The following is a 15,315-nucleotide window of genomic DNA, read 5'->3' on the forward strand; positions in this document are numbered from 1 at the left end:
TTTTTACACATATTTTTATATAATTTATTATATAAATATTATATTTATATTATATTTATTATATAAATACGATATATTTTATATTATATATGTAAAAATATATGTATATATGTGTGTATATATATATTTCTATTTTGTAGAGACAGGGGTCTCACTTTGTTGCCTAACTGGTCTCAAACTCCTGGCTTCAAGCAATCCTCCCACCTCGGCCTCCCAAAGTGCTGGAATTACAGGTGTGAGACACGGTGTCTGGCTTTATTTGATCTTTTTTTTTTTGAGGTGGAGTTTCACTCGTTACCCAGGCTGGAGTTCAATGGCATGATCTCGGCTCACTGCAACCTCCGCCTCCCGGGTTCAAGCATCCTGCCTCAGTCTCCTGAGTAGCTGGGATTACAGGCGCCTACCATCACGCCGAGCCAATTTTCTGTATTTTTAGTAGAGACAGGGTTTCACCATGTTGACCAGGTTGGTCTTGAACCCCTGACCTCAGGTGATCCACTGGCCTCAGCCTCCCAAAGTGCTGGGATTACAGGCATGAGCCACTGAGCCCACTGCCTTATTTGATCTTTAAGAATCATTTGATGGGTTGAACCACTCTCTCCTTTACAAATCTCCTTTCTCTCCTGGCTTCCGTGATAACACATCCCCCTGACTGTCTCCCTATCTCACAGGTCTCTCCTTCTCTGCTTTCCTGACCCTTTGTCCTCTACACAAATTCTCTTCACTACAAAGTCTTCTCCAAGGTAATCTCATGTAGCCAGATGGCTTTAAATACCATCTAAATCTTGATGATTCTCAAGTTTCTATCTCAGGTCAAACTCAACCAGAGCTCCAGACTCATATGTCCACCTGCTTACTTGGCATTTCCACTTGGATGGCTAGCAGTCACCTTACATCTAACCAGTCCAGAATAGAGCATATGATTTTTCTCTCTCCAGCATCTGCTCTTCCCCCAGTTTTCATTTCATTTCAGTAAGTGACACCATAATCCATGAGGCTGCTCTAGTCAAAAAACAAAGTCATCTATTATTCATCCCCTTTACTTCATCTGTCACATCCAGTATATCAGTACGTCTAGCTCTACTTTCAAAATACTTCCCTTTTTTGTTCATCTCTACAACTTGAATCTGAGTACCAGTCATACTAGTATCTCTAATGTGTACTGGCATAGTTGCTTTTTGAATTGGTCTCCTTGTGTGTGTGTGTGTGTGTGTTTTTTTTTTAAATACAGGATCTTGATCTGTCACCCAGTATGGAGTGCAGTGGTACAATCTCGGATCACTGCAACCTCTGCCTCCCTGGCTCAAACGATCCTCCCACCTCAGCCTCTCAAATAGCTCGTGGAGCCACAGGTGCACACTGTGACACCCTGCTCATTTTTGTATTTTTTTTGTAAAGATGGGTTCCACCATGTTGCCCAGGCTCCTGTGTGCAATCTTGGTCCTAATAACCCATTTTCTATGGAGCTGCCGAATAATTTTTAAAAAAATAAAATTATGTTATGTTAATCCCTTAACTAAAACCACTGTTTATTACTTTAAACAATATCCACATGGTTTATGAAGACCTTTAGGGGTCTCTTATCGGACAGTGTTATAATATTTATCACTATCTGAAATTAATGTTTATTGTTTGTGTTCTCCCTTTAGATTCAAAATTCTGATTACAGGACTTCAACAGAACAAGGGCATTTTGTTCCCTGACGTAATCTCAACAATCAATAGGTGGTCAATAAACATTGACTGACTCTTCCATATTCTATAAACCCCTCTGTACCCTCAGTCCTCATGGCAGAAGTTCTTCCAGATGCGTGCATGATGCTTTGAGCACAGCAGTATTGCAGTACTCAGGTGTTTAGGAGCTCATCTCACAACAGTGTGAGCTGTGTGAGCTTTGCAAGATTAGAAGCCATGTCATTTTCTCCTTTGCATGCCTAGGGTCTTACAAAAGGAGTAGGTAAACAAATGAGTATTTACTGAATAAATGAATGAATGAATGCTATTGAATGGTTACAGATACTTGAAACATCATTTTCTAAAGCAATTTTCATCAACAGACAAGGAACAATATACAAATGACCCTTGGCTCTGAAAACAACCAAAATTATGGCAGCTAAAACAGGCTTACAGTTAAATATGTCATGTAAAGAGGCTTTATCAATGAACAGGACAAGGAGAAGAAAGGAAGGAATTTTCAATTTTTTTCTCCCCCAAAATAGGATGTCAAGGAGTTTTCAGTTACAGGATTTAGCTTGTTCCCACCTGAGAACCTCTGGATTTGTTAATTTTAGTGCTGTAGCAGTGGCTCCAGAAATAAGCCAATATCTGGCTCATACATTTTTGGAATTTTCAGAAATGCTTACTACCATCACACTGAGAATGTACGGGAATCTTTGTCACTATAATAAGGGTTCATTTGGAATCCACCAAATTGATGAGTGGAGGCTCATGCATTACCTGTGCCCTGGGGGGCTGTTACCAACAGTTCCCCTAATCTGGCTCAACTGTACCCTCTCTGTTGTCAGATAACAACTTCCCTCTTTCTGCCTTTCTGGTCACCTGGACATGTGAGAAATCAAAAGCTTGCATACATAGTGTATGAACGTATTTCCCACATTTAGCAAACACTTTTCCAACAAGTCTGGTGTCATGTGGAGTGTTTAAATTCTTCTGCTGTTTTTATTATTGTACAGTAGCTTGTCTAATATTATTTGAGGCTGATGAGGACATTCCATTAGCCCCAAAGGGCTTTTAGTCTTGAGCTGTCCACAGAGATAGTAAAAAGAGCTCAATATAATTCTTCAGCTGCAGAATAGAAGACAGTGACTCATCAGTACCTTAGTAGAGAGCTTTTGTTATTTGCAAAATATTTTTGAGTGCCTGGTGTTGTAGCTTTTGTTTGTTTAAATAAGTGGATTTGTGTATAACTCTTTTTTTATGTTCACAGTCTCAGGAGAACCCAGAGACTAGATATTAAAGCTGTGTTCCCTAAGTTTGTAATAGTTGGTACATGTGAAAATCTCATTTTTCCAAAGCCTAAGTTGCTCCTCATCTCCTGACAAATGGATGCATTTGCTGGTGGAAGTGTGGGGTTGAAAAAAAAACAACAAAAATCCACCATGCTTGATTAGATTAAAAGAGAAAAATGAAGACCATGTGAAAATAAATGAAAACTGAAAAAGTAATGGTAAAAAAAAAATAATAATAAAAGAGATGAAATCAGAAGAAAGGCAGCAGGGACCTATTGCTCTTATTAATCTCAATTCCTCCAACCTGCCTCCACCCACCTCAACAATCTGTTTCATGGCAACTGGCCAACTCTCTGAAATGTTTCTGACTCTTAATGGCCTCCTTGGGCCATTTTCCATTACTCATTTGTTTACTGCCTACACTTTGCAGATGTGGAGGTGTGAGGCTTAGTATATTAGTTTTCTATTGCTGCCGTAAGAAATTAACCCAAATTTAGGGGTTTAAGCAACATGAATTTATTAACTTCCAGTTCTGTAGCTCAGAAGTCTTCACGTGGGTCTTACTGCCTTAAAGTCGTGATGTCAGTGGTTCCTTTCTGGAGACATTCAGGAAGGATTAATACCTTTGCTCATTCTGGTTGTTGGCAGAGTTTAGCTCCTTGCAGTTGCAGGACTGAGAGCCATATTTTCTTGTTGGCTGTCAGTTGAAAGCCATTTCCAGCTTTGAAAGGCTGCCTGCATTCCTTAGCTCATTGCCTCTTTCCTCCATCTTTAAAGCCAGTGACCTTGGGTTAAGTCCTTCCAATGTTGAGTCTTTCTTAGCCTTCTTCCATTGTCACATTTCTCTCTGACCACAGTTGGGAAAGGTTCTCTTCTTTTAAGGAATCATGTGATTAGATAGGGTCTTCTTGGATAATCCAAGATAATCTCCCCATTTCAGGATCGGTAACCTTAATCATATCTGCAAAGTCCCTTTTGCCATATAAGGTAAGGTATCCTCAGGTTCTGGGGATCAGGAAGTGGACATCTTTAAGAGGCCATTCTTCCGCCACACTCGGAGTAGGGGTCCTGAGCAATTTGACTTCTGAATCATTGCTCCTGGGAAGCTTAGAGGAAGTAGGGGATTGGAAACAGGTAGAATGTGAGGGCTATTTTCTAATTATGTAAAGCACATTAGCAGTGTCTTGTTTTCACTGAGAACACCCAATTAGGAGGGCCACGTAACAATCGAAAAATTCCTGGGTAAGATACTTTTCCCAAGAGTCTCTTCAAAACAAATGCTAATTGTTTCTTTAAAATTAACAGAAAGGAAAGGCAGCTAGAAAATGAATGGGGCATTAATCAGAGAATTTTAGAAAGGACCTAGAGATCATTTTAATTTACGAAAAAATTTTGTTACACTTTTTAATTGTAGATTTACATGCAGTTTAAAGAATACCCATACCCAGTTTTCCCCAAGGGTAACTATGATATAAAAACCAGGAAAATTGGTATAGATATAATCCATCAATATTAATCAGATTTCATTGGTTTCTATGCACTCATTTGGGTGTGTGTATATGCAGTTCTGTGCAATTTTATCACATGCTGATGTGTGTGGCCACCACCAGTCAAGATACAGAACAGTTTAGTAATTTTTAAAGTGGGCTCTTCGAGCTGTAAGAGTTCTGTCTAAGTGCTTCAAGAGATGCTGTAATGGACGGTGGTTAAGAAGGGCTGGGCCAAATAAGTGGAATTCAGGGACCTTACATTTCTTTTAAACAAAAGGGTGCTTTTATCTATTTCATGTACTGAGACTACATATACTATTTTATTTGATGAAGGATCCCATAGCTAAAAACCACTGCTTAGTCCAATACTTCCATTTTGCAGATGAAGAACTGTGCATATATGTACCTCTGTGCTCCAGCACACACGCTGATTAATCCTCAACTGGTGAATGACTGGCATTTGCCCACCAAGTTAGCCAATGATCAACATAAAACACTCAAAAATACCCTCCTCCCTTCCCTCAAAGGCGAACCTTAAATTTAGCAACAATAATTTAGGATATTTTTCCATCTTAATTCTTTGGTTTATCTTAGAAATAGTCAGGAGATTAGGGACTTTATTTGGTTCACTGCCCGGCACATAGTAGATAATCAGTGCCTCAGGGAAATATTTGACTTTAGTTGACAATTTGTTTGGACAATTAATGAATATGTATATATACATATCTTCATCATATAAATGGCTAGACCCTTCAATGGTTAGAGGGAGATGATTGTAAAAAAGGGCTCCTGTTTTTCTGCATAAACTTTGAATTAACAGTAGAGTACAGGTTAAATAGAAATTTATGCACATATAATGTACAATGCAATCTTCGCTGATTTTATAGCATCTGGAGATGAGTGTTCAGTTCTTTGGAAGACTTTAAGAGGAGTATTCACAACTGGAGTGTTTTGGAGAAGAACTAGGGTCTGACAGGATGTTACAGGAGAACTGGAGAATAGGAATTGGAGAACAGGACACATTTTGCCTGCAGAGATTTGGAGAAAACAAGATACCTTTTTTCCCCCCAAATGTCTAGAAAGTACTTCTGTGATAGAATTATTGTATATCTGTAGAACAGTATCAATGAGTGAAGGTATAATTTCCACTCAATATACGGAAAGTCTTTTATAACAATTAGAGTTGTCTCAAAATGAAATGGAAGGCCAAACAACAACAACAAAAATCAAAAACAAAAATATAAAATAAAATAAAAACGAAATGGAAGGCTTTACACAGTGAGCTTCCTGCTACTGAAATCATTCAAGCAGAGGGTTATAAAGGATAGTGTTTTGAAGGTCTGCACCAGGTTAAGCTGGACCTTAGGATTTCTAAGGTCTCCCAACAAAAGACTGTATGATCTAGGCAAGATATATGCTAATACATACTACTAATAGTTTAAACCCTCTTCTGCCTTCCTGTGCATGAAAATAAATCACCTGATGATTTGTTTGCTTTTATGGGTAGGATTTCTTATTGGGAAACTGATATAAATACAATACTTCAATGTATTTAACAGATATTTATTGAGCCTCTAGTGTGTGTCTAATAGTGTAACGTGCTGAAGATATAACAATGAACAGAGATGGGTTTTATCTGCATTGACAAAGTAAGTAAGAGAAAAACGGATATAATATAGGATGGTGTGTGTTTATTTCTATGTGGCAGATTACTGTGATTCCTACATTATTATGTGAAAAACTTAAAATATGAAAACATTTAAAAATGCAGTGTAGTATGTTAAATAGACTGTTTAAAGGGTCTGGAAGATGACAAAGAAAATTATAATTAATCAGGTACTAATGACAGAAAAGAGAACAAAGTTTTTAATTTTATTAAAAATTTCCAATTTATAACCAAAATATACAACCACTACATTTAAAATCAGTTTGTACACTCACAGTTAAAGTGCTAAGAAAAAACATTTACAAAAACTGACATCAGTCTACTGTAAACAAAATAAATCTACAAGAGCAGAGTGCAAAGCACATCAGCTAATGTGAAATTCCCAGTTCATGCTCTAACAAGTGCACTTGCCCTGTACATCCCAACAACAGCAACTTTTCCACTCATTTGGAAGTGAACCATTTTAATGAACATATAAAAAAGAAACACAAAGAACTAATGCCACAAAATACAAGTCTTTAGCATAAACACTTTCTAATTAGATGTTTATATGATAAACCAATATTAGACATTTAGAATCACCTCAGCAATTTGATTCAGAAGAGTTTGGAAAACTAAACTTCTAAGTGCCAGCTATTTAAAAATGATATATTTTTTAGAATAATGAAAAGAATACCTTTTCTACCTTTATAGCTCTTGAAAAATTGTAACAGTAAAATGGGGAAAGACTTTTTTTTTTTTTTTTTTTTAACAAGCATGGATAGTGTTCATCTGTAAATGTAGTATCAATGAGAAAGAGCTGGAAGACAGACCTAGCTGTTGGTCAGGTAGAATGAGGGTGAAGGAGATCTAGGATGCTTTAGGCATTGTCCTTGAACTTAAAAAACAGGATCAGCAGGCCGTGACTTCATAAGGCCCATAAATACAAATGACTAGCTCCCTTTCTCAAGGTCACTGAAAATATACAGCAGCTTCAGACATCACATGGGTTTGGACAAAGGGGGCAGATTTCCAAGCTAGGTCACTTAATGGTATCTCCTGCCGCAAAATGTCCCATCAACACTAATTTAAATGATTTCCACTTTTGTTTTAAAGCTTAACATTCTACTCATTGAGATTAAATTGCGCTAACAGCAACGTGGTTGCTTTTAATGCAGATTTCTCTTTAAGAGAGCTAAAAGGGCTATAGTCACTAACACTTTAATATAAATTAGTTAAAGCAAATTTCTAACACTTGAGATAGGTTATATTTTGGAAGTATTGATAAGAATGACTAGCGGATAGAAGGCAGGTAGGGAAGTTTTGGAGAAGGTAGCATTTGAGGAATAGGTCACATGAAGAGGGTATCATGAGCATATTGCCCAGGAAGAAGTGTGCCAAGCAATTATTGAGAGACCAAAGTAACCTTTCTCCACTATAAAAATGTATCCAAAACCAAGACACCTAGAGTACCTCTGTGGTGTACTAGATTAGTTTTTGTTGGCTAATCTTTTACCCTTATTATTCATATTATTTATATGATGATACGTAGTCTGAATTTGAAACAACTCAATTTACAACCTATTAAATCATAAAATTGGGGATTTCCTGTGTAGGAGTTTCATATTTTTTTATATGATCTTCAACTCATATACCTTTATTCTTATAACCTGAAATAAAGGTATAAAGAAAATCTTTAAATGGCATTTTATGGCAAATTTGCTTACTATACCACATAGCAATATTCATTAATTTAGAATGCCTACCAAGAGGATAAAATTCCAGTTGCCAAAATTTGAGTCCATATTAGATGTGAGGGGGAAAATTATTTTGCCTCTAAATGATACTTACAGATGAATCCTTTTATATCAGGTTGGTGAAAAACTAACTGCGGTTTTTGCCATTAAAAAACTGGCAAAAACTGCAGCTACTTTTTCACCAACCTAATATATAACAATATCTCAGATTATAAAAGCTTTAAACTTAAACTACACACAGATTTAGTGAAAGCCTTATTAATGTATATATACTCCCAAAAGGTATTTGCTTCAATTATGAAGTCATTTTGATAAAACATTTTTGAAAACTGGAAAATTTCACAACAAAATAAAGGATAATTTTTTAAAGGAGAATTTTCTTGGTAAGACTTGTGGTTACCTGTAGAGTCTCCTTCATAAAACATCTGATATGTTGATAGGGTTAGGATGAGAAGTTAACATATCTATTCTAAAAGATCTTTTGTTTGGTTCCTTCTTGAATATATATGTTATTAAATTGCCAGCATCTGATCATTTTTGACCAATGAAACCAGCAATTTCAGGTAGTTCAGAATAATACTGTATTATCCAATTATGACCATGTAGCAAAAACCTCCTTGACCTGACTCTACCAGAGAACAACTGATCTACTACAGGAGGAGCTGATCTACATGCCGAGATGTGACCATGATAATCTAACAACACTGTAAAAAGTTAAGAAAACAAGATAAAAAAAGGCTCAAAAAACACCTCACATTAAATAAATATGAGTCTTGGGTACCACAAATTAGAGAGTGAAGTAACTCATATTTACTGTTAATTATGATACATTTACATAAATAATCCCCAAATTCACTACCAGATTAAAATACAAAAAGTATTTTTTTTGGTAAAATATTTTAGTTTTGAAGAAACAGCTTCCACTGTTCTATTAAATAACAAGATAAGAGAATTTACTTGTTTTTGAGTTGTTGAACTTTTCTTTCTGGGGCTAGAGGAAAGGGATGGTGGGTGGCATCAATATCAATCTTTATTATGCCAAAGCGAATGTCTAAATCAGTCATTCCTTCATATATGTGATACTTTTACACTTCAATGAGAAAATAAAACACAAAGATACAATTTGGCATTTGAAAATAAAAGCAGAAAAGTTGTTGGAAGTTGGGGTTAAAGACGTGGTGATTCTAGGGAAGTTAAATATTATAAAAAGATGAATGATACAAAATTCGGATTTAGTCCAACTCACAGCTAAGGCAGAAATAGCACCTGATAGCAAGAGAATGTCCAGCCTAAAATTTTCACATTGGGGAGTCCTATATATGATTTTTAAAGATTTTTAAGTTCATATAAAAAGAAAATAAGAGTATTTCTAAGTATACATTCACCTCAGCTCAATGTAAAGAACTACTGTGTCGATCTTGTCTCAGAAATATGGAATTATTTCATATTAAATGTTTCTGCTGACAAGATGAGTTCAGGGAAAAATTATCTGAGGCAGGGATAAGGGAACACATTTGTAAATTTCCTTTTAAAAATGGAGAATGGGAGGAGTACAGAAATAGGAAAATGGTGGATGACTAACCATAAAGTAAATCACTCTAGGATTACTTGCTTTATCTTACAGGATATCCCATTATTAAAACCCAGAAAATATTAAATGAAATATCTGAATCTCAGATTCAATTTAACAAATGTGATCACAAAGACTTGCAGAGCCAGAGAACTGAAAACAAATTTTTTTTGGTAGGCAATCAAAATAACATAATACAGGCATCTCTGAATGAGAAAGGCTGGGCATCTAATTTAATTTCTGACAGCCAGGAGAGTTACATGATCCAGTGAAATGACATAAGACAAGGAATCAAGTGGAGCTAAAGAATCACACCAGAAACCAGTATACCTTCCTATATCAACTTTCCACTATTCTCTAACCATCAGATCTTATCCCAACACCCAGATTTGAACCAGTGTTCAAAAGATTGATATGAGCTAATGTAGACAATCAGAGCAAACACAATGATCTTTAAAGGTAACAGGAACTTCCTTGGCCTAGTGCACAGAGAACACTTAATCTACCAGAGAAATCTGAAACGGAACTAATACAATCTCTATTTTTTTTTTTTTTTTTTTTTTTTTTTGAGATGGAGTCTCGCTCCGCCGCCCAGGCTGGAGTGCAGTAGTGAGATCTCGGTTCACTGCAAGCTCCATCTCCTGGGTTCACGCCATCCTCCTGCCTCAGCCTCCCGAGTAGCTGGGACTACAGGTGCTCGCCACCACACCCGGCTAATTTTTTTGTATTTTTAGTAGAGACAGGGGTTTCACCATGTTAGCCAGGACGGTCTTGATCTCCTGACCTCGTGATCCACCTGCCTTGGCCTCCCAAAGTGTTGGGATTACAGGCGTGAGCCACTGCGCCTGGCTAATTTTTGTATTTTTAGTACAGAAGGGGTTTTGCCATGTTGACCAGGCTGGTCTGGAACTCCTGACCTCAGGTGATCCACCCACCTCAGCCTCCCAAAGTGCTGGGATTACAGGCGTGAGTCACTGCATCTGGCCTCAATCTCTACATTCTATCTGATGACATTTAAGGAACCCTTCCAGAAACATTCTGTATAGCCAGAAAAAAATTAAAAATAACAAGCCACACTGATCTCTAACAACACTTCAAAAGAAGGCATTCACTTGCCCATGGCAATCTGGCAACTATATTTACGTAATAAACCTAAGAATGCAGCTTAAGAATAATTACTGAACAAAAAATTTTCAATCAACTCCTCTGAAATTTCTTTTACATTTTATAATTATTTTAATATTGGTAAATTGAATAGCTTTTATATTAGCCATATGAACCACTGCTTTGTTCACTAATTTGATCTTGAATACATTTTGTGTAAATTTTAGGCTAATAGCTATAGTCACATTTAAGAGAACAAAGACCACAAAATGTTATGTCATTCTTTTCTATAGATCAATTTAAGGTGCTTATATTGGTACTTAAGAAGTCTTTCCCATTTAAAAAAGCCATGTCTAATATTTATAACTTTCCTTCATTTTATTACCTGTAATATAATTTTCCTTTTTTGAAATTACTTAAAATCGCTAATGGAAAAAGTTGATAACATATCTGAATCCCATCAATTTACATGCAAATGACATTAATACAAGTTGATCTAGTAAAACAATACAAGTTGATCTAGTTCATGGAATGAATAACAAGAATAAAAACGAGACCAAAATAATGATTATAAAATGGTCATAGGAGAACTAAGTAAGAGCTGGGTGGAATTTTAGACACTACCTAAACTAATTCTCTTGTTCCCTAGAGAATGAGAAAATGGAGGCACCATGAGGTAAAATGCTTTGTCCAAAGTTACACAGTTAACTGCAAAAGAGAGGCAAGACTAACTGCATAAGAGAGGCAAGACTAGAAGTCAAGTTTCCTGACTCAAAATCCTATGGTATTTTAAAAAATAAAATAATGCATTTTTACTAATCATTAAAAAAAATCCTGCCAATTTAGAAATTTTTTTTTGTTTAATTTTAGACTCCAGTATAGAAAATAGCAATTATTAAGCTCTAAGTTAAAAAAAAAAAAACCAATATGCACAACACAAAGAAATATCTGCAATTTAGCATATACAAACAAGCTGACTTATACAACAAAAAGCCTTAAAGCTACAATAATAATAAAGTAATCCATCCTACTTCAGGAAATATGATAAAATATCAACCTTAACAAATCTTTAAAGACTAACTTTACCAGTTAATGGTAATTAGCAAAATAATGAAACAGTGATCTTCAAAATCTGAATTATTTCAAGGTAAAAAAACTTGTTTAATCTCTATCGGGAAAAACTGGTGACAGTGACCAATAAAATGAGCATAAAGTATAAGCAACACTTTCACACCAACAAAAATATTCAAGAAATAACATAACAGATTTCCTGAGGCAGATGATAATTTAAAAAGTAATCTGAAGGAAATTATCTTTCAATGCATTTCAACAGATTGAACTACTGTGTCTTATAGGAAGTAAGTAATGTAGTGGTTTGGTGTTTAATTAAAGTATAAGTGAAAACTTTACTTTCTTTTATATTTATGTCAACAGAATTTTACTTCCTAATTAGAGATCACAGAATAAGAAACATGTTTAATCATATTAAATTTTTATATATTAAATCTTTATAAATCAACCAAATAGAAATGTCTACAAGGATGGCTGATTCTGGGTAGACTTTAACATTTTCATTCTTAGAAGACTTGGATCCTGAGAGAAAACTGTAATCCTATATCAATTTAATGACTAAAGAAGCACAGGATTAAGATTAAATTAGTAAAACACCCAGGAGACTGATTACAGTCAGACGGAAGGCATGTGATACCTAGTCTTCCTACTCCTTTCCCAAATTCATCTAACTGGAACAAAAGAAGGAGAGAAAAGAATTAAATTATGAAGAGATGCCAACACAATTATTTTCATACAAAATAGGTCAAAATTATATAAGAATAATGTATAAGATTATACAGCTACTAGGAAATACAGCTGTATTAAATGTAAACATTTTTTCTTAATCAGTTGTAAAACTACATAAAAACATTTAAAAGAATCACAAGTTCCTTTGTAAATCTAGGTTCCATAAAAATGCTATCCTTTGTGAGTGAAGAATGGAGAAAAAATCCTTTACAGTTTAAAAAAATTATAAATGTGTACAAACAATTCTCATAGTGTGATGACTTAAAATGTAAAGTTTTGCCATGATGAAAACCAACAAGTGAATCACTTTTTCAAAACTTGTTCTCAATCAGAAAGAATTAGGTACATAAAAGCCAAAAAGTCAAAGACAAAAAACGTCATAGGGTCTACATTCTTCTTTATATATATGTATATTTTTATAATTTAAGTCAAGCTAATGTACTTACACAATTTCATATAAAAGGAAAAATATAATGAATATCCCCAAATTTGTTCTAGAAATTCAACTACATAAAATTTGAGAGCATACTCTGGTATAACACATATTAAAGAGCCAATACAATTTAAAAGCATAACCTACTTTTTAAAGGTTAATTGGATGACCGATTTAAAGACTGTACCAAATGAATACTGGTCTAATTGCCTATTTTGTTGTTACTGCTAAAAAGAAATACTAATGAAGACTGTAACCTTGTTTTCTACAGCCCCCCCCAAATTCTAACAAAATCAAATGGTACCAGTAGAACAATTTATGAATTAGGCATGGTGGCTCATGCTTGTAATCCCAGTGCTTTAGGAGGCCAGGAGTTCAAGACCAGCCTGGTCAACATAGTGAGAACCATCTCTACAAAAAATTTAAAAATTTTGAATTAAGCCAGATGCAGTGACTCATGCCTGTAATCCTAGCATTTTGGGAGGCTGAGGTGGGCGGATCACTTGAGGTCAGGAGTTTGAGACCAGCACAGCAAAACTCCTGGCCAACATGGCAAAACTCCATCTCTACTAAAAATACAAAAACTAGCCGGGCGTGGTGGCGTGCACCTGTAGTCCCAGATTCTTGGAAGGCTGAGGCAGGAGAGTCACTTGAACCCAGGAGGTGGAGGATGCAGTAAGCTGAGATTGTGCCACTGCACTCCACCCTGGGCAACAAAGCCAGACTCCATCTCAAAAAAAGAAAAAAAAAATTAAAATTAGCCAGGTGTAGTGGTGCACACCTACAGTCTTAGCTACTTGGGAGGCTGAAGCTGGAGGACTGCTTGAGCCTAGGAGTTCAAGGTTACCACCTGTGTGACAGAGCAAGACCCTGTCTCTAAAAAAAATTTTTTTTAAGTAGAATAATTTATGGGTTACAGAGCATTATAATAAATGTTATTTCATTTGGTCCTTACAATATCCAGTGAGGGAGGCTAAAACCAAAACTTACCTTATCCACATTTTACACTGAACAAAGACTCAGAGAAATTAAATGACCAGCCCAGTTGACATCATGAGTTAAATTCCAATCCCATGGGAATTTTCATTACACTAGACTACGTAAGTCATCCAAATATGGTAATATGTAAATGTACCTTTGGCATGTCAAAAAGCAATATAAATATCATCATAATGAAATTTTGGTATGTTGATATTTTCTAAGCTCCAGCAAATGATTCACTAATTTACATAAAAAAATTAAGTTGTTCCTTTCATTTCAGAGAGATAGCCTAAACTAAGATGGGTACAATTTGAGTTATTTCCAGCTATTATCACAAAGAAATTGATGAGGTAGGTTAAAATGTAGTAAATTTTTCTAATTTGAACACATTCTTAGAATTTTTATAAATCTGCTCTAAGAGCAGAGAAAAAGGAAGGTTGATTTTAAGATTAATTTACCCAACTGGTCCACAAAGATCTAACAGCATAAGACTAAAAGGAGTCTAATTACTCACTTCTAAGAATCACTCTTCATCTGCTAAAATTAATTAAAAGGATTGGTACATGTCTGTACATATATTTCTTTAATTACAATAGTGACATGGACTGTTATCTATACAAAATATGTTTCATTCGGTGTATTTTACACGCTTATTAACTGCCATATATTATTCTGGTAAAGCAGAGACTTCCTTTCACATAGGTTACATTTAGATCTTTCCAATTTCTTTGATGTGAGACTCAGTACTAGAGTAAAAGCAAGTTGTGTAACAAGAATTGTTCATTTAAATATTTATTGAAAAACTGTGTATGAAGCCCTGTGCCAGCTGAGTTACTGACCAATTGTTCTTTGAAACAAATTGTTTTGAGTTTAATATTATCTTAGATCTTTTGTCTAATTATTGAATAAAACAATGTTGCTGAAATCAAAGTACTTTTTGAAAAGCTTTTGATAATATATTAACATTTTAGAACTATTGTTTTCTCAGTTGTCAACTGAAAAAAGAAAACACTAAACATTATCATATGCCAATCAAAGTTAAACATATGGTAGGAAAACCGTCCAGACTTATTCAGATTGGTTTAAGCTAGCTGAGACTTGAAACTGCTGCCCAAACTAAATACTGTTGTTTAAAACCATGGATTAACAATATTACATAAATTTTGTGGGACAAAATTAAGATACTTACTGAAAGTAACTGAAAAGTCACTATAGTATTCCCATACATACCAACAATTAATTTGATAGAGAAAATACAAATGAATATATAAAAATGTAGAAGCACGAAGTTAAGATTTTCATAGTGATGTTCACTTAACTGTCTATACTTGGCCCACTTGTAAAAGAAAACCAATTAACATTTTGGCAGTTGATAATATAATGCAGATGGCAATGAATGACAACATCTTCGAGCTCAAACTGGTACCTTCTATTTTAACTTATTTTTATTTGTGAATGTTTGTTTTGGTTCTCTCATGCTGTTTGCAGGAGAGATTCTCAGACAAAAGCTTCATGAATTATTGATAAATGAGTTGTTATATGTTTGGCTTTCAGAGAAAATGTTTAT

This window comes from Rhinopithecus roxellana, chromosome 9, assembly GCF_007565055.1.
Source record: "Rhinopithecus roxellana isolate Shanxi Qingling chromosome 9, ASM756505v1, whole genome shotgun sequence".
Taxonomy (NCBI): Eukaryota; Metazoa; Chordata; class Mammalia; order Primates; family Cercopithecidae; genus Rhinopithecus; species Rhinopithecus roxellana.